The sequence below is a fragment of the Phaseolus vulgaris genome, chromosome 6, assembly GCF_000499845.2.
Source record: "Phaseolus vulgaris cultivar G19833 chromosome 6, P. vulgaris v2.0, whole genome shotgun sequence".
In the NCBI taxonomy this organism is placed as follows: Eukaryota; Viridiplantae; Streptophyta; class Magnoliopsida; order Fabales; family Fabaceae; genus Phaseolus; species Phaseolus vulgaris.
This window is the reverse complement of record NC_023754.2, coordinates 27,613,729-27,632,336: the sequence shown is the minus strand read 5'-3', so window position 1 is coordinate 27,632,336 and position 18,608 is coordinate 27,613,729. Positions and strand designations below refer to the sequence as shown.

The 18,608-nt window shown below is 26.7% G+C and overlaps 4 non-coding genes across 4 annotated transcripts; 1 reads left to right on the top strand and 3 right to left on the bottom strand.

The window, feature by feature from the left end:
- Positions 1-1,160: 1,160 nt before the first annotated feature.
- On the bottom strand, positions 1,161-1,232 carry TRNAG-UCC (transfer RNA glycine (anticodon UCC)). Its single transcript has one exon. It is a non-coding gene; the product is annotated as a tRNA-Gly (tRNA).
- Positions 1,233-2,990: 1,758 nt separating this feature from the next.
- TRNAG-UCC (transfer RNA glycine (anticodon UCC)) lies at positions 2,991-3,062 on the bottom strand. The gene has a single exon. It is a non-coding gene; the product is annotated as a tRNA-Gly (tRNA).
- Positions 3,063-8,141: 5,079 nt separating this feature from the next.
- TRNAG-UCC (transfer RNA glycine (anticodon UCC)) lies at positions 8,142-8,213 on the bottom strand. The gene has a single exon. It is a non-coding gene; the product is annotated as a tRNA-Gly (tRNA).
- Positions 8,214-12,605: 4,392 nt separating this feature from the next.
- On the top strand, positions 12,606-12,679 carry TRNAI-AAU (transfer RNA isoleucine (anticodon AAU)). Its single transcript has one exon. It is a non-coding gene; the product is annotated as a tRNA-Ile (tRNA).
- Positions 12,680-18,608: the final 5,929 nt, after the last annotated feature.

The window sequence follows — 18,608 nt, the reverse complement described above, 5'->3', positions numbered from 1 at the left end:
ATATAATTAATGAATGGAGAAAGCGGATAAAACTAATTAATTTGTTTTAAAAAATGAACTTTTTATGACACTTGTGATTATACCTATCATAGTAACTCATATTTTCTATGATGGTTCAAAAAATATTTGTCATAGAAAGTGACTTACTATGACGGTTGTAATGTTGACTATCATAGTAAGTCATATTTTCTATGACTGTTCTAAAAATATCAGTCATAAAAAGTTTCATTTGACACATACTATGACAGCCATTTTGCACATTTTATGACAATTTATATACAACAGTTATAGTAAGTCAATTTACTATGACATGTTTTCAACCGACATAGAAACTACAGAGTTTTTATGTCGCCTGAATCTATGTCACTATCAGAACCGTCATAAAAAGTTTTGTAGAACCGTCATAAAATACCTTTTTTTCCACTTGTGTAAATTGAATTAAACATTGACTTATTTAAATCTTTCAAGGCACCTGGAAAGAATTCAGAATCTTAAATTATACGAAGAATATATAGAGGAGTAATTCTTATATCCTAAATTGATTTTGTACGATTAAAATAAATAAATTAAGATAAAGATATCATCATGTTTGAAGATTATATAAATTTCAGACATGGAATGCTATTAATTTATTTTGTACTGATTATTTTGATATTTATTTATTTTAAATGTGAAAATTTTAGGTAAATAAAAAACTAAAGAATATTTTAATAATAGATATTTATTGTTTAAACACCAAGATTATTTTAATAATAGATATTTACTGTTTAATCACTAAATCGTACATTTTTTAGTTAGTTTGTATATAATATAGTCACTAAATATTTTTATATATGAATATTAAATTAGTTTTTTATAATATGATCGATGAATTAGTTTGTATGTAAGGATAATTAAATTGGTGTTGTATTAGAATTAAAATCTATTTCTAATATTAGTTGTCAAAATTAGAACTACTTGTTTAAATAAGTTTATAGATTAGTATGAAATTTTTATTGTAATCACTGTAGTGCTTGCTTAATTATACGTCCAATATTACAAATTCCACCCTTGCATAAAAAAAAATCGTCAACCACATTCGTAAACACTAACTTAAAAAAACACAAAAAGAGTTGAAAGTATGTTAAACATAAGAAAACAGAACATGTCAGAAAAAAGGCTGCGTTTGCCGGGAGTCGAACCCGGGTCTATTGCTTGGAAGGCAATTATCCTAACCGTTGGACTACAAACGCTAATTGCTTATAATGTTAAAATATATATAATTAATAAATTGACTTTGGGATATGCTATGTTGGTTTTATGTACTTCACCTAAATTAGAATATGGTTATTACTTTAGGGAACTCCAGGTTAGTACATAAGATTGAAGGAGCAATGATTATATATATATATATATTAAATTACTTTGTTTGTTATATTTTAAGGGTTGACACTTTTTAATCATTATTAAAAGAAAAATAATATCGAAGAAATATAAATTTTTAATTGTTACTTTACTAAAAATCAATTTTAAATTTATTGCCCTAAACTTTTTAGGAGTTTGAGAGAAAAATATGAAGAATAGTGTGGAGTGAGAGACGTACTTGAGAGAGTAGAAAAGAAAGATTTTTTTTTATTGTTTATTAAGAAAAACATAATGAAAAAAAGGTTTGTGTTTGATTTGATAAATATAATGAATTTTAAAAAATTATAAAGTAATATATATAACAATTAATTTATTTTTATTACTATCAATTTTAATTTTAGTTTAATAAAAAATTTATAATTTTATTATTAGTTAATAATTTTTTTAATAATTAGAAAATATTTTAATGATAAATATTTACTGGTTACATATTATTTGAGTGACTAGTTTTTTCATTGCTGTATTTTTAATTACTAAATCAGTTTCTATGTAAAATAGTTATATAATTAGTTTTTATATAATAAAATCCTCAAAATAGATTTTATATAACTATAGGTAAATTAATTTCTAAATAAAAATTTAAATGATCTTTTAACAATAGCTATTATGACAGTTTAATCTATTTATTTAAATTATTTTTAATTAAGTTAGTAACTAATTTTATCAATTAATTAACTAATTTTTTTTTATGGTCACTATAGTATTTGCTAGATTATATTTTCAACATGACAAAGAGGCAACACTCACATATTTTCTTAAGCTTTATTCAACTTTAAATTAATAGAATAAATTATCTACATTTATTATATGAGTACAAAATTATAAGCACATTGGCAATATCATAAGAAAAATTATCTACCCTTACCATATGTGTACAAACATATATTAAGAAATTATCATAAAAAATGAATCTAATAATCCATATTCGTATTAAAAGGTTTGTTTAATAAATTTAACTGATAGTTGACAAACTTTTAATTTATAAATTTTGAATTCATAAACTATTTTATTTATTATTTTTCTGATAAAAATACTATTTTATTAGATTATAAGTATTTGATAGACTAGCTAATAAACTAGGTAGTAAATATAAACTGACATGTTTTTTTTTTATTTTAACATGTCTTTTTATTAAAATAAATTTATATAAAAAAATTAATAAGTTTGTGACTTTTTTCTGATGCATTGATTTGTTTTTCTTATTTTAATTGTAATTTTTACATATAGCATCGTAACATTTGTGACTCTAATGTTAAAAGTTAAAAAATTTCAACTTAAATCGCAATAGAATTAAAAAATAATTGAACAAATACTAAAAATAGTATAATAATTATCTGTGTGTATAAGATTAAAACTAATGATAAGATATATTAAAATATAAAAAATAAACTACAATTTAACTAAAATAAGTTATCTCATAAATTAAAAATTTATAAAATAAACTAATTTAAAATAATTAATAAATATTTTTGTGTTAATGAAACTAATTTTTAGATTAAGCAACCCAAATTCTGAATGAAGAAATGCTAAATATTTCACCAGATCATAAAACAAAAGTAATTTTGAACCAATAATGTAAAATAAAATGCGTTTGCCGGGAGTCGAATCCGGGTCTATTGCTTGGAAGGCAATTGTCCTAACCGTTGGACTACAAACGCCTCATATCTTGTGTAATTTTCATTTAAATATTTATCAAACAAAAGGTTTTTTGCCACAAAATGCAGGTAAATTCTTTATTTTACAGTGAAGTATTATAAAAAAATTCACAGAATTCTATAAATTGATATCAGTATATTAATAATTTTTTATTTCTTAATTTTATATATAAACATCTAGGTAAATAAAGAAATAGAATAAAATCATTAAAGTATATTTTATATATCTATAAATTAATTAATTTCTAAATAAAAATTGAAATGATCTTTTAACATTAACTATGAGAGTTTTATCTATTTATTTAAATTAATTTTTATTTAAATTAGTAACTTTTTATATCAATTAATAAACTAAAATTTTTCTTATAGATTATATTTTCAACATTACAAAAAGCAACACTCACATATTTTCGAAAGCTTTCTATTGAACTTAAAATCATTGTAATAAATTATCTACCTTTCCTATATGAGTTTAAAATTAACCACATTAACATTATCATAAAAAATTATCTACCTTTTTTATTATCTACCTTCTTTATTATCTACCTTTACGATATGTACACAAACATATGTTAAGAAATTATCATTTGTAAAGAACAAGAAAAACTGTTTTAGAGTATAATTCATATAATTAAAATGATTTCTCAATATTTTATTATTAAAATTAAAATAGCATAAAAATATAAATTCAATCTAGTTATTCAGATTTCATCTTAAAATAATTATTATTTCTCTAAAAACTCTTTTTTCTTTTCTTCTCCCTTCTCTCTAAGATTATAACCTCCCCGCTCATCAGTTTGACGATTGGAGTCCGCTATTGGACTCCTGACAGTAAAATCTAAAAGTTTGCCTGATCAAAATCTTAGATAGAGTAAGTTCCTTTTTGGTTCATTTTCCCTTGAGTTAGTTTTGATTTGGTTAGATTTTTCTTTAGTGTTTATCTTGCATGTGATGTTTTTATCTTCAGAAGTAGTTTCTGTTAGCTAAGGATTCTAGTGGTATAGTTAGATTTGTGATCGGGACTCTTTGGTGTAGGTTAGGTGACCTTTAGGACCTATTTGCTTAAAGGGATGTACTGTTCACAAGGATGGAAGTGCAGTGATATCCCTGGTTTGGATCTATGGTTGTGTGAGGAAGAGAGGGAGAGGATATACCTGTGAACAGTAAATATCCTCTCCTCTCAAAATGAAGAGATGTAGAGGGAAAGTCATGTCAGCATCCCTTATTTCCAAATTTACCCTCATTTAAATGTGTCACAGTGCTTCATTTGAATGTATTAGTATTTAAATTTTTTTATTGTACAATGTTTAAAATATATATATATATGTAATATTTAAAAAAAAAAGAAACAAATCATCATAAATTTTAAGGAAGTTTTAAGTTTGTTTATTATTTTATAAAATATAAATTATGTAAATAATGATAAACCAGTGTAAAAAAATTATAGTTAAATAAAATCTTCCATTTATATATTAGTTATTGGAGTAAATCAGGTTATACCTATTTTTCAAGTTCTAATAAAATATTTTATTAAATGTGGTTGGATTTAGTTTTTTTTAAAGAAAATAATATACTATATCTAATTAACATTGAAAATATTACCTGGGTTGGATCATTGACATCACCAATACTAAACATTTTTCATTTTATTTTATCCTTATTTTTTATGAAATCCTTTTCTATGATTAATTAAGGTATATTTTTGTTGCTGTAGTATTTTTTAGATTGCTTTATTGTGAGGTTTTTTAATATTAAAAAATAGTTACTTTCTATTTATATAAAATGTGGTTTATTTTCTAATTTTATTTTATAGTATATGTTTAATATTTAAAGAAATTATTTGAAATTATATTTTTATCTAATTTTTTGTTGTATTTATATTAATATATTTCTATGTATAGTTATTATGTTTATGAGTTATAATTTATTTTTTATGATTTTTTTCTATTGTTAATTACGTTATATTTTTTTTAGTATTTTTTATTTTTCATTACTACAGAGTTTATAATTTTAAAAGATAATATTTTTTATTTATATAAGATTTGATTTATTTTTCAATTTTATAGCACATGTTTAATATTTTAAAGAAATTGCTTGAAGTTTTGTTTTTATTTAATTTGTTGAATACATATTTTTTTTCTAATTATAATTTTTATATTATACATATTTACATTTAACATATATTTCTTTTTACTTATAATTTTTAAATTTACGAAATATGTGAAAGTTGTTATTTTTAAACAAAAACAACTCATTTTATTATTAATTTTTTTAATTGACAAGGGTAAATCTGTAAAGTAACATTTCACACCTTTAAAAAAAATTAAAATTATTTCACAACTATCACATCATTCACAAACTCCTATAAACTTTCCTCACACATTCATCCTAACATACCCTGATTCAAACACCCTCACTTTCTTCACACTTTCCTCACACATCCTCACACATTCACTCCCTCAAATCCTCACACATCCTCTCCCTAATCCAAACAGAGCCTTAAGCTTTTGGTAGATTTTGAGCTTTTGACTTTGTTTGGATTGGGGAGTGGAAAGTTAAGAGTGTGGGAGAGTGAGAGTGTGAGAAAAAAGTATGAAAAAAGTTAGGCCCTGTTTGTTTCAGTGCAAAGAAAAGCAAAGTTTCATTGTGCCAATGAAAAGCTCAAAAACCAATGTAAAATGACACGGAATTCAAAAAAAATTCACGCTCTAAACTTTCTTCGCTGAGTTGCGAAGAAAGTTGAATATACATATATATATTTTTAATTAATTAATTACAATTTACTATTTTACCCTTTTTATTTTAAATAAAATATTATTATTTTATTTAAAATAGAATTATAATTTAAATATAAAAAATATAATTAAGATTATAAAATAATAATTCTTCTAAAATAACATAATTAATACGTTTTAATAATAATAAAAAATTTATATAATAATTATATTAATTAAAAAAATTAAAAATAATAATAATAATAATAATAATGTTATTTAATATAAATTTTTTTTTATCAAATATTTATAATTATAAATATTTAAATAATATTATAAATAAATAAATAAAATTAATTTTTTAACAATTTTTAAATGTAAGGACAAATATGTAAACTTACAGTTTTATCAATTAAAAAAAATACAATTTCAATCACACCCATCATATCATTTACAAACTTTCATAAATTTTCCTCACACTTTCCACACTATTTACCTTAATCCAAACACCCTAACTTTCTTTACACTTTCCCTTCAAATCATCACAAATCCACTCCCTCATTTCCACTCCCTAATCCAAACAAAACCTTAGTGTGTTTGGATTATGGTATGTTAGAGTGGATGTGTGAAGAAAGTTTATTGAGATACGTGAGTGATGTGATGGTTATAAGAGTATTTTAAATTATTTTGAATAGTATAAATTGTAAGATTACAAATTTACCCTTATATATAAAAACAGAATAAATGATTATTAATTTTGTGCATATTTTAGTTAATTAAAATAATTTAAAGTTTCATTTATAAATAAAAGAAAAAACATGTAAAATTCAAAGAAATAATTAAATATAATTTTAAATGTAAGCATAATTTTATTATTGTTCATTTTATTAATTTAAATTAATTTTGTTACTTAAGTTATTTTATTTAGATAATTTTAATATTATTTATAATTTTTTAAAATATATTATATTAACATCAAATTATTAATAATAATAATTTTCATTATTAATATTATTTTATGAAGGACACCATGGTTTTTTCATTTCATTCCACTTTCCTTTCTCTTCAATTATGAGAGGATTCTAAATACTCTCAATTTTTCACTCACTTTCACCCTCAACCTCCCCCTCAACACTCATTCATCCTCACCCTCAACCTCCATCACCCCCAAAAGCAAGCACACCCTTAGTGAGTATCTGCTCAAGTTCAGATAAGAAAAGTTAGTTTTAAAATTTCTAATAGAATCTTAGGCTAGAAGATCGGATGTGGGGGTGGCATTGTCATTGGTCTTAAATTTTCTTGCAGAATTGTCTATTATAGTGTTGATTTTAAATATTATATAGTGATTTTTAAGGTGAATAAGTTTATGAAAGTGTTGTGATTGATAATTTAAAGTGTTTTAATAGTAACATAAATGAGTTGAATTGTATTTGATTAGTCTCTTGAAGAGATTAAGATGTGATGTTTGATTTAGAAAGTATACATGAGTAGGAATTGTGAATGTAATGTGTAGATTAGCTAGCTTACCATTTGCTTTGTTTCGTAGTTGTTTTCTTTAATTTGCGATGATCCTGTATTTACACGGAAGTATCGTTCATAGAATATGTAATTATATGAATAAATGTTGTGTTTATAAAATAATACTATAATGTAAGTATAATTTTAGATTTATTTAAAATAATTAAATTATTATTATATTTTTGAGTGCTTCTATTTACTTTTTAAAATTTGTACATGTTTTTTATTTTATTTTTATTTTAACAAGTTATTTTATTTAAATATACTGATATAATAAGAATTAATAAAATTTTATTTTATTTTTTTTAGAAATTGATTTTTTTTTCATTAATTTAAATTATTGATGCATTGATTTTTTTTTCTTATTTTAGTTGTAATTTTTACATAGGATCATAACATTTGTGACTTTAATGTTAAATGTTAAACTTTTCAACTTAAATCGCAAAAAAAGAAAAAAAAATTAACAAATACTAAAATTAGTATAATAATTGAAGTTAATAATAAAAAACATATTAAAATATAAAAAAATAAGCTACAAACTAGAAACTAACTAAAATAATTTAACTTATAAATTAAAAAAATTCTAAAATAAACTAATTTAAAATAATTATTAATCAAACTTATTTTGAAAGAATGTAACTACTTTTACACCGTTAAAAAAATATAATACTACCTCAAATCTCATTATACTATTAAAATAGGTTGTAAAATAAGAGTATTTTCTTTTAGCATGGTATCAAAGAATCATTAATCATTTTTAAATTAAGCAAGCCAAATTCTGAGTAGAAATGGTAAAAGAAAATCTGCAAAAAAATTTGTAGTAATTTTGAAAGAAAATTGTAAAATAAAATGCGTTTGCCGGGAGTCGAACCCGGGTCTATTGCTTGGAAGGCAATTATCCTAACCGTTGGACTACAAACGCTTAATATGTTCTCTGGATTTCAATGTGTTATTAATATTAGAGTTTGCTACAATATGAAGGTGAAATGCAATGATAGTTTAATATATTTGGTCTTCTAATTAGGATATGATTATCATAGGAAACTCCATTTCAGTTAGTACCTAACTTAAGTAAATAACAATAAAGGGCAATGATAACATATATATAATGGATTAAATTGTTCACTTAAATATTTTTTTATATTTTTTAAAATAAATTACAGGATGCTATAAAAATAAATAATCCATACAGATTTAGAAAGATCACGTTTTATAGTGTTCGAATGTTGACACTATTATAGAGGTAAAATGAAATATAGAAAGCAAAATTGTTTAACTTGAATGTTTTAACCATATTCACTAACTACATTTATACGGGTTGCATTTGTGACTCTTCGTGGTCAATGAAATCATATTAAACTCTTGGTTTACTTAAAGTTACCATGTTTATCACTTGATTTACTAATAACCTAGTAGTATTTCGCAAATTTATATTTACTCCAAATTCTTACTCATGCTCATTTTATTTATCTTCTTATTTTTTTTTCCTTTATAAATATTTATGTGTAATAAGAATAAGAATAAATTTGGAAAACTATAAACTGGGAATAAATAATAATATAAAAATAGGTATAATGTTGAATGTAATATTTGTTTGATTTATGAAAGTTGTTATTAGGGGTGCTACTCACCGACTATTTTGAAAAGTCTCAAAATGTAAAAGCAAGCTGCCCATAACGCATTGACTTAAATACTATTATGATGCTCCTACTCACACTCATACACTACAAATCAAAACCAAATTCAAACAAAGAAAGTTATGGGAAATTACCAAAACACAGGAGGAACCCCTCTACCAACCTAACTTCCACAGCCACGCGGCAACACCTTCCTCCTTTCAAAATATCAGATTAAACCACACACGTACTCTTCTTCAATTCTCACCATTAACATCAAAAAATTCAAAAATCACATCAAAGTTAAGTAGTTACCATGCTAAAACACTACAATTTCATATTGAACAACAACAACAAATTAAGTCAAATAAAACTTAACTGTTATCAACAAAATGCATGAATCCTGTCGTGTTTTTTTGGAATTGTATTTTTGTCCATTTTATTCAAGGTCTTGACTTAACAAGGGACCACGGTTCGACAAACTTGAAGTTCAAGTTTTTCTTTCCTTCCTTCCAGTTATCCTATAAATAACACGACACACAAACAACCTCATTCCATCTATCAAACAAACATCATAGTCTCCATTTCTTATTCTCACTTTCCACTTTACACTTTCCATGGCACGCCTTCGCTCCCATCTGCTTCTCTTCTTCGTTCTCTTCGCTTCCCTATGTTCCTGTCTAGAAAGCAGAAAGCTTCATCTTGGAGCACACAAACCCAGCAACAAGGTCGACCCATCTCTGTTTCTCACTTCTCTTCCCAAAGGCACCGTCCCATATTCCGCACCCAGCAAAAAAGGCCACTCCACCGTGGTCGATGAGAAACTCATTGCGCGTCACCTAATAGCCACCGAACGACTTCTTGTGCAATCTGTTCCTAGCCCCGGTGCTGGCCATTGATCACCTTCACTATGACTATTTGTTTCTTCATCAAGTGTCAACATTTTTTCATTTCTTTGTACGGGAGTACCGTAATACAGGGATTAGGGAGATGATTTGAATGTATAAAGGTGGTGGTAGTAGTTGTGTACATGGTTCTGTTTTTCTCTGTTGTGGGTTTTCCGCAATACTTTTAGATTCGTCATTATTCAGGGGCAATATGTATACTCATACTCACATTTTTTCTTCTACATCTGAAACTTAGTTTGGTCTGTACACATAAACACAGTCTTAATATTTACATGCTAGTTATGTCAAGAGAAAATTACATTTGAATCCAAATTACTTTTACCCGTCAACTCTATATTTTCTGTGTCGGTACCTATATGAAATTGTTCCATGACACCATTTCTTTTTAATAAAAAAGTCCTTAACTTTAATGCATAACAATATCTCATTACCCATATTTAGTGCTTTGAACCTGTATGAAGAAGAGAAAAGAAAGAATGGGCTTTGGATTTGGTTCTACTGTTATACTGTATAAACATAGTGGTCGTCCACTGTAGCATGTCCAAACTCAAAGGCGGCAGAGAAAAACGCGTCAAAGTTGTATTTGTTGCATTTCGTAAAGTTAGATGGGGATCACCGTCTTGTAGTATCATTGGCTATTGCCGTTAGTGATGTTGCACTTTTCTTTTCATTTTAGCAATATTATTAGTATAAAGCACGAATAAAAAATTGTGATTTGTGAACTTCACGTTTCAATGATAAACGTGAGAAATAGTTGTTCATTGACTTATGTTAAGCAGTTTTCTACGATACATCTTTTTTCTTTTCTGCAGAGAAAATGTCTTTTTCGAACTAAGGTTACGTGCTTGAATAAAATATTTAATCCCATTACAAAGTCGTCAACCAAGTATATTTCCACAGCAAACAATGTGCATTTTTGGAATCAAGAAGGTTCATGCTTTATTTCCATTCTTCAGTCTCTTTCAATTCGTTTTTCAAAGTCTTAATTAAAATCTCGGTGCTTTTAGTAGAGTTATGTCTTTGTATAATGTCTTATTCCATTGAATAAGGTATCCATATTTTGAACGGTTTGGGCATATAATATTGGATTCCTTATGGTTTATTTTTTCATTTCCTAATTTCTTATCAGTCACTAAAAATCACGCGCTTCTACATTACAAGACTCTCACTAGGAAGCAATGTTCAATTCAACTTGATCCACCTTCGTTGTTTCAAGAGACTAAGCACAATCTAGTTGAGACAGAGAGCACCGAAACAGAGAGCAAGTACCCAATTTGAAGTTGAACAATTAGTTTAAGTTCTTATGGGTAAAACTTATTGTTGAATGATTTGATCATAAAACATGCAATTCCGATCTTAATTAAAACCCTTGGATTATGGAAACTCTGTCTCTTTACTGAGAAAAGCTTAGGCGTTATAGGTACATTTTATTTTGTTACAAATAGAAAAAAATAAAATTATGAAAGTTTCGTTTCAAAAAATTGCCATAATCGTTGTAAGGTATTCAAGGGCTCTTTTTAATATACTTATAATCATTTAAGTCTGTAATGATGGTGCCATAATGGGTGCAGTATATTACGATCCGTTACTAAAATCTATAGCAATGTTATTGTGCACGCCATTCTTTTGGCAATGAAAATAAAATATCGTAGAGAAATAAAAATTAGAATACTGTGTTGAACATGAATGAATGAATTTGTCATCAATAATGCACTTACGTTCAATGTTAATTGTTTTTTTAGTGCGAATGAAATTAAAAAGTAAAATAACTGTTAATTTAAAGTTTTCAAAGTTTGGGACATGGGTATCTTTGAGAACTTAGTCTCGTCAACGTTTGTGTATATATTTGAAATAATGATGCAACGTAAAGAGGCACGAATTGCTACTATGATTTTAGCTCTTCTGAACCAACACAAGGGCTCCACAACTACCGGTCACTTGGAACACAAAAATCAATTTGTCTACCTTCTGTTTCTCATTGTTCTCATCCAAAACAAACGATAAAGTAATCATACAAATAAAATTAACATTACACTCCGTCTAAAGCATTGTAGATTTAGATTTAGTACCTTCGAAAATCAATTTCAGTGTGATATCCACTCCAATTTCATATTCAAACCTACACTTCAACATTATTTATGTTCTGCAAACTGATTGGTTGAGCTACTAAAAAAATGGAATTTTCGCCTTATATAGCTGATACCAACAAATACGTCTGCAGGAAAAAGTTGTGAAATGAAACTGAATAAAAGGACAGGACATGAGGATTAACAAATAAAAGAACTAAAAACTCAGACAAAATGAGTGGCAAATTTTACGTAATTTTCATATACGTTAAGAAATATTTTAATGTATATCAAGTTTGACAAAACTTTCACATGGGCGTGATGGCCGAAGAATAGGGGTAATGTGCATGTGTTACTTTAGCGTGTCTCGTACTGAGAAATTAAAGTCCGAGAGAACAAGAAATTGTTGGCGAAATTTGTTGCGATGTGATCGTAAACTCATGAGCTTTGAAAATTATGAGAAAGAAGGAGTAAAATGAAGTTAGTTTATTGGTGAAACTTTAGAAATGATGGTTCTACCACGTGTCCATGCAACTTGTATCTTGCAAATATCTTGAGAACGTAGAACACTGTAGTTGGATTGGATAACAAGCATGTGAAAATTCTCAAAATTCTTTCTCAAACTATAAAACGTTGGCGTGGCCAATAATCATGTTTCACATGCATGCGATCAGCTTTAGGGGTGTGTAACATTTTGTTTAATTAGTTTTTATTATCATTGATTGGCCTATTAGCTCAGTTGGTTAGAGCGTCGTGCTAATAACGCGAAGGTCGCAGGTTCGAGACCTGCATGGGCCAGAATTTTTTTATTCTGGATTAATTTTTTTCTTGATTAATTTTTTTAATTAATTTTTTTTAATTAATTTTTTTTAATTAATTTTTTTTAATTAATTTTTTTTAATTAATTTTTTTTAATTAATTTTTTTTAATTAATTTTTTTTAATTAATTTTTTTTAATTAATTTTTTAATTTTTTTTAATTAATTTTTTTAATTAATTTTTTTTAATTAATTTTTTTTAATTAATTTTTTTTAATTAATTTTTTTCTTGATTAATTAATTATTTCATTTTTTTTTATTAATAGTGTTTTAATAATTGTTTACCATGTCCAATTTAAGTGCACAGGATTTATGTAAATGTTTTTTCTTGATTAATTTTTTTCTTGATTAATTTTTTTTAATTAATTTTTTTCTTGATTAATTAATTATTTCATTTTTTTTATTAATAGTGTTTTAATAATTGTTTACCATGTCCAATTTAAGTGCACAGGATTTATGTAAATGTTTTTTCTTCAATTAAATTCTTTCATCAACTCAACTACTATTTGGGCTTTTCAGTTGCCTGCCCATAAACCTGCTTTATTTGGGCCTGTAGAGCCATATTCTTGAAGGCACATGTTCATCTCAATACTGACAACTTTGGGACTTGTCCTTGAAAATTTTATCTGACTAGTTCGTGTTAATAATTAACAAATACTATATTATGAACTTTCTCTAACTTTAGGGCTACGTATTAAAGCGCACCATGATTCATTTACACATGAAATAAATTATTCATATGCAAATTCCACGACACAAATAATAACTTTTAAATATAGAATAAATCAATCATAAACAAATTCCATGTAAAAAAACACACTCAACTTGCAATAGAAATAATTAAAGAGCAAGAGAAAAAGGCGATGCAGTGAAACAAGTAAAATAAAATATAAATATAAAGACAAACACATTTTATATTTCACCATCTTTATTCTCTACACTTAAAAGCTGGCACGTAGAAAGAAGTGTTTGTACTTGATTTGGTAAAGAATATTCAAAACCCTTTTGCTTTAAGTATTAAATCCTTTACATATGATTGTTTTTATCAACTTGACACTTTTTATTTGCTTGGAAAGTGACCTTATGGTATTGCTTCGATTGAAAATGCTTAGTTAACAGTGTTTTTTGAAATGTTTACAGTACAGAGAAGAGGATAGTTAAGTGTAAATTGTGGTGGCATATATTTTTTTTAATAGGTTTTAGTTTTTAATTATTTAACTGTGTGAGAACACGTGAAAAGAAACAAGTTTTAGTTTTGAACCCACCCAACAAGCTTATAATTCCGCACATCTCCGCCGCAAAGAAACATACGCATGAGTGCTAAACCTAGCCAGCACCTACCTATTTCGCATCGAAATCCTAAGCAAACTGAAACTTCTTTTCTGAATGTGAGAATTTATTTAGAAGATTGCATCACTCAAAAGGCTTTTAAAGTGATGAGATTACACATAACGAAACAAAAACTATATCGATGTTTCTCCGGAACTAGACACCAAGCCTCCTTCCCAATGACTCAAAATGATTCTCTCCACCATCCAAATAAAAAAGGTTAATTAATCATCAACTACACTCACATTCACTTCCAAAACTTGCATGTGGTTCTAACATTATTCAACAAAACTACGAAGCTAGCTAGCTAATCTTTGTGTTCTTGTTCTTGTCTCTCTAGACCATATCATATGATAGAAAAGTATATATTATACTTAATCACACATGGTGCACCAATGCTTTTATATCTATAACCCTTTATTTTTAGTTCTTGCTATAGGTCTAACATAAAAGATACTACTCCTAATTCATTATTATCACACGTGGATGCTTCTTATATTTTATCAACTTCATCTCTAGGACGGCTTGCCCTTTAACAAGAACAACTCTTTATTATTAGTTCTAAAAGGCGTGCTAATTATATTTTGTCGTTTCTTCATAGTAAAAGCCTATATTAATTTATTAAAATGGGAGTTCTTTTCTTTAATCGAGCACTTCTTTTCATTAAGTTCATGAAGTAACTTTCAACAGGTTAATATAAATTAATCGATTTGGTGACATGGCCATTATAATGTTGATGGAGTAGTCAAATTCAGATTCTGTTGCGATTATGGGTAATGATTTCCACCTCTTACATCAGACTTAAGAAACCTTTATTTCCTAAAGTAAAAGTTAGTGCCAAATTGGATTGGCATGAAGACAAAATTTCCACACTTGTTTCTTAATTAAATCTACAGTTTTATGTCAACAATCACTGCTACTTTTTAATGGCAACTTTTATTACCATTTAATTACGTTAAACAAAACAACTCGAAAAACTCAATTTATCAAAAATACTGTAGAGTTTAGATGCAGGGGTATGTTTGGGTTTACATGTGAACAGGGAGTCTTTAGTTTTTGGATCACCTGTTTTTTTTCTAAAGCACACAGCACTATGTATATTTCTGCATCCTACATGATTTAAAGCAAGTTACATATGTATTATACAATTTTGTTATATGAATTTTTTAAATCACTTTTCGTAATTTCTATGATACATTTGGTGGTTTATATATATAGTTTCAAGGTTTTGAGGGTGGGGGAGTGGATGGGGAGAGGGTGGATGATTTTTTTAACTCTTCACAAAATGAAGAGATTTAGGGGATTGATGTGGATTATTGTATTTTTCCCAAAATATCCTCTTGCATTCATTTTATTATAATATATAAAATTAAATATTATATAAATTTATTTATTATTTATAATTTAAAAAATATTTAATTATACTATTAATAACAACATATAATTATAAAAAATAAAATAAAAAATAAAAAATTATAATATCAACAATATATATAGTAACAAATGAATATAATAATAAATATTATTTTCATAAATTTTAATGTATTTAATAAATTTATTTCAATTTTAAAAAAAATATTTTCATTATATTTTTTAATTTTTTATTAAAAAATATAAATAATTATGAATATTATATATTAAAAATATTTAATTAATTCAAATCTTAAAAAAAATCATAATTCATTATTCAAATATTTTTTAATAACAAGGATAAATTTGTAAATTTACAATAAATCATCCTCACAAATCCACTCTATCATTCCTCAATCCAAACAACCTCACACATCCCCACACATCCTCTCTAATCCTCACAAATCCACTCTCTCCCCTCTTCACAAATCCCCTCCTCAATCTAAACAGAGTCTAAGTGTATCATGTAGAGTTTTCGAAAAACAGATTTTTCTTTTCAAAATTTGGCTTCATTTTAAGTTAAGGAACTCATATTAAGATCAGTCCAAGAATGTTCAAATTTAATATCTAACTTTTTTAAAATGACACCCATGCCCATTAGCTGAATTTTTATACTTTTGTTTAATTTTAAAGTTGAAAACAAAAGACTAAAAGCTTATAACCATTTTAACTTAAATAAGGCCTTAAATTTTCCAAAATTAATCAAAATCGCCTTCATGCTACAATTATAATAGAATACGTTTTATTTAATGATATATTTATAAAATTTTACAGTAATTACTTCAAAGTTAACATTTTTATAAATTTATATAATATAATTTTGCATACTAATAATATGTTATATTAATTAAACTCGTGATGTACATGTACAAAAGAGGTGTGTATGCATATATCCACATGAATCACTTAATGAATCTACATACTGTTTTCTTTGCTAATTAAAGGTGTGGGCACTATTCTGGTTTTTTTCAGCAATACAAAGCATTGCCTTTTTTCTCTTTAAATACTCCTCAATCCAAAATCTAGAGCTCCCACCGCAAGGGCACAAGACAAGTAAGTAAGTATTCACATGAACTAGGGTTTCATCGACATTCTGGCATTATTTGTGATCTTTGGAAAATTATCAAGTCCAGAAATCTGGCACATCGATCAACGGTGACCCATTCAATTCCTCTCACGAATCTAAATGAAAAAGTTGAAAGCAACATATTATAGTCCATCAAACTCTCTTTCAACTACTTTGCACTCACATGTCACCACATGCATGTCAACTCTATCGCCCATTTGTAACACTGTCATTTTTAACTATGCACCTCACCATTCGTAACTCTATTAACTAGTCATCAATATCTGACGATGTTGCTCACATGTTACACCGCACCGGTGGTCACTATAAAGCACTTTAATGTGTTTTGTAGAGAAAGGTTGAGGACATATATAGCCTCTTAAAGTAGTATATTGCACTAACTAACGTGGACGACATTATGAGGATGGTCCTAAGTAAATCCTGCCTGTTTGTGTCAGATTTTTGGTCATTGTTTTGTTTGCAAAATGTCATCATCTTAGTAATTATAGCACGCATGGATTACGGTCTCCACACTTCAAATTCTAGTTTAGGGTTGCTGCAAACGTAAATATGCCTTTTCTATTAACGCTATTATAAATGAAAATGAGTAACAGAAAATCATGCCTTGCCTGGGTCTGGTTTTCGTTGTCATATATATAAGTTATGGTGATGAAACTATCTTATCTACATGCATATATTTGAGATATTATTGACACCTCTAATACATTTAAAAGCGTATTTGTAAATGGAAAAAAAGAAAAAAAATGGAAAAAAGTAATAAACCAAAGCACTGATAAAAAAAAGTTAAAAATTTAAATGAAGAAACTACGATATTCTTGATTATAGTATCTTTGATTTGTCTAATTTTATAATTTAGCAGAAGTAATAAATTGGTAGATGCATTATGTCTCTATTTTGAATGATTATAATAATATATTATTCTTGTTGAGTTTTTTTTTAATCAGCAATTATTATTCTTGTTGAGTGACTCAACGTGAACGTGTTCTTTCACTGGAAGTCAAAATTAATATCTTAAAGTACCGAAATGAGATTTTTTTTTTATGAAAAAAAAATTAATAAAACAAAATGCGATATTTTAGGAGTATTTCAATTTTTATACAACAAAATTATACCTAGTTTAATAAAACATAGGAATATAACATGCTATGATAAGATGCAGGCTCTAGAATTCAACAAGTTCTAAGTTTTTGGTGCAGCACCCACAATCCTCACAACACAAGATAATGGAGCAAACCTGCAGAATTTAAGAAGAACCAGCACTAACAAATACACAATGCAAGTGTGACTTACCAACAATACAAATATGTGAGTTTAATAGGTTAGGAATTGAACTTCCGACCACTGAACAAAGTTATTTATTAACTATTTACTTTTCACAGCTCATACAAAGTAAGGATTAAAGCTGATGTGAAAATAACATTAACTACATCGATCTCATTAATTTCTCCTGATATTGTAATAACAGCATAAATGCTTAAAATTAGTTTCATGAAAAGAAAAGAATTCGATTAGAAATTCCTGTGTTATTCACTAATCTATATACTCTATTAGTTCACATCCTTCTTAGAACACCTTTTATTGATATAATGGTATTATTTTGTTAATTATGTTTATTCATTTGATAAATCCCTTTGGCTTTGAGAAATAAACGAGCTTTGGCGTTTGCTCGTGATGACTGAGGAAGATGTGGGTCACAGAGGTTAGCTCGTGATGTTTGGTTTGTCGAGTGTATGGAGAGGCATGAAAGGTGCTCTCTGTTCACCATTAATGGTGAAACTCTGAGGTGGATGTAGTTGCGGTTCTTCGCCAAAAATTAGGTGATGGACATGACTTTGCTTCTTGTGAAGAATCAATGAAGATCCCAATGTTGAGAAGTTCCTAAGGAATGAAAACACATCTGGGAAAATATCTATTTTTTTCACAAAGACCTTTCTAACAATCTAAAATTACTCGGGAAAATATTAAAAGGAAAAAACTAAAGTACTGGTTCAATGTTTGAACTATTATTGAACGGTTTAAAGACTACTGTTAATATAGTCAATACTGTAAAAAAAATGTGTACCTTATAACTAGGTATTTCATTA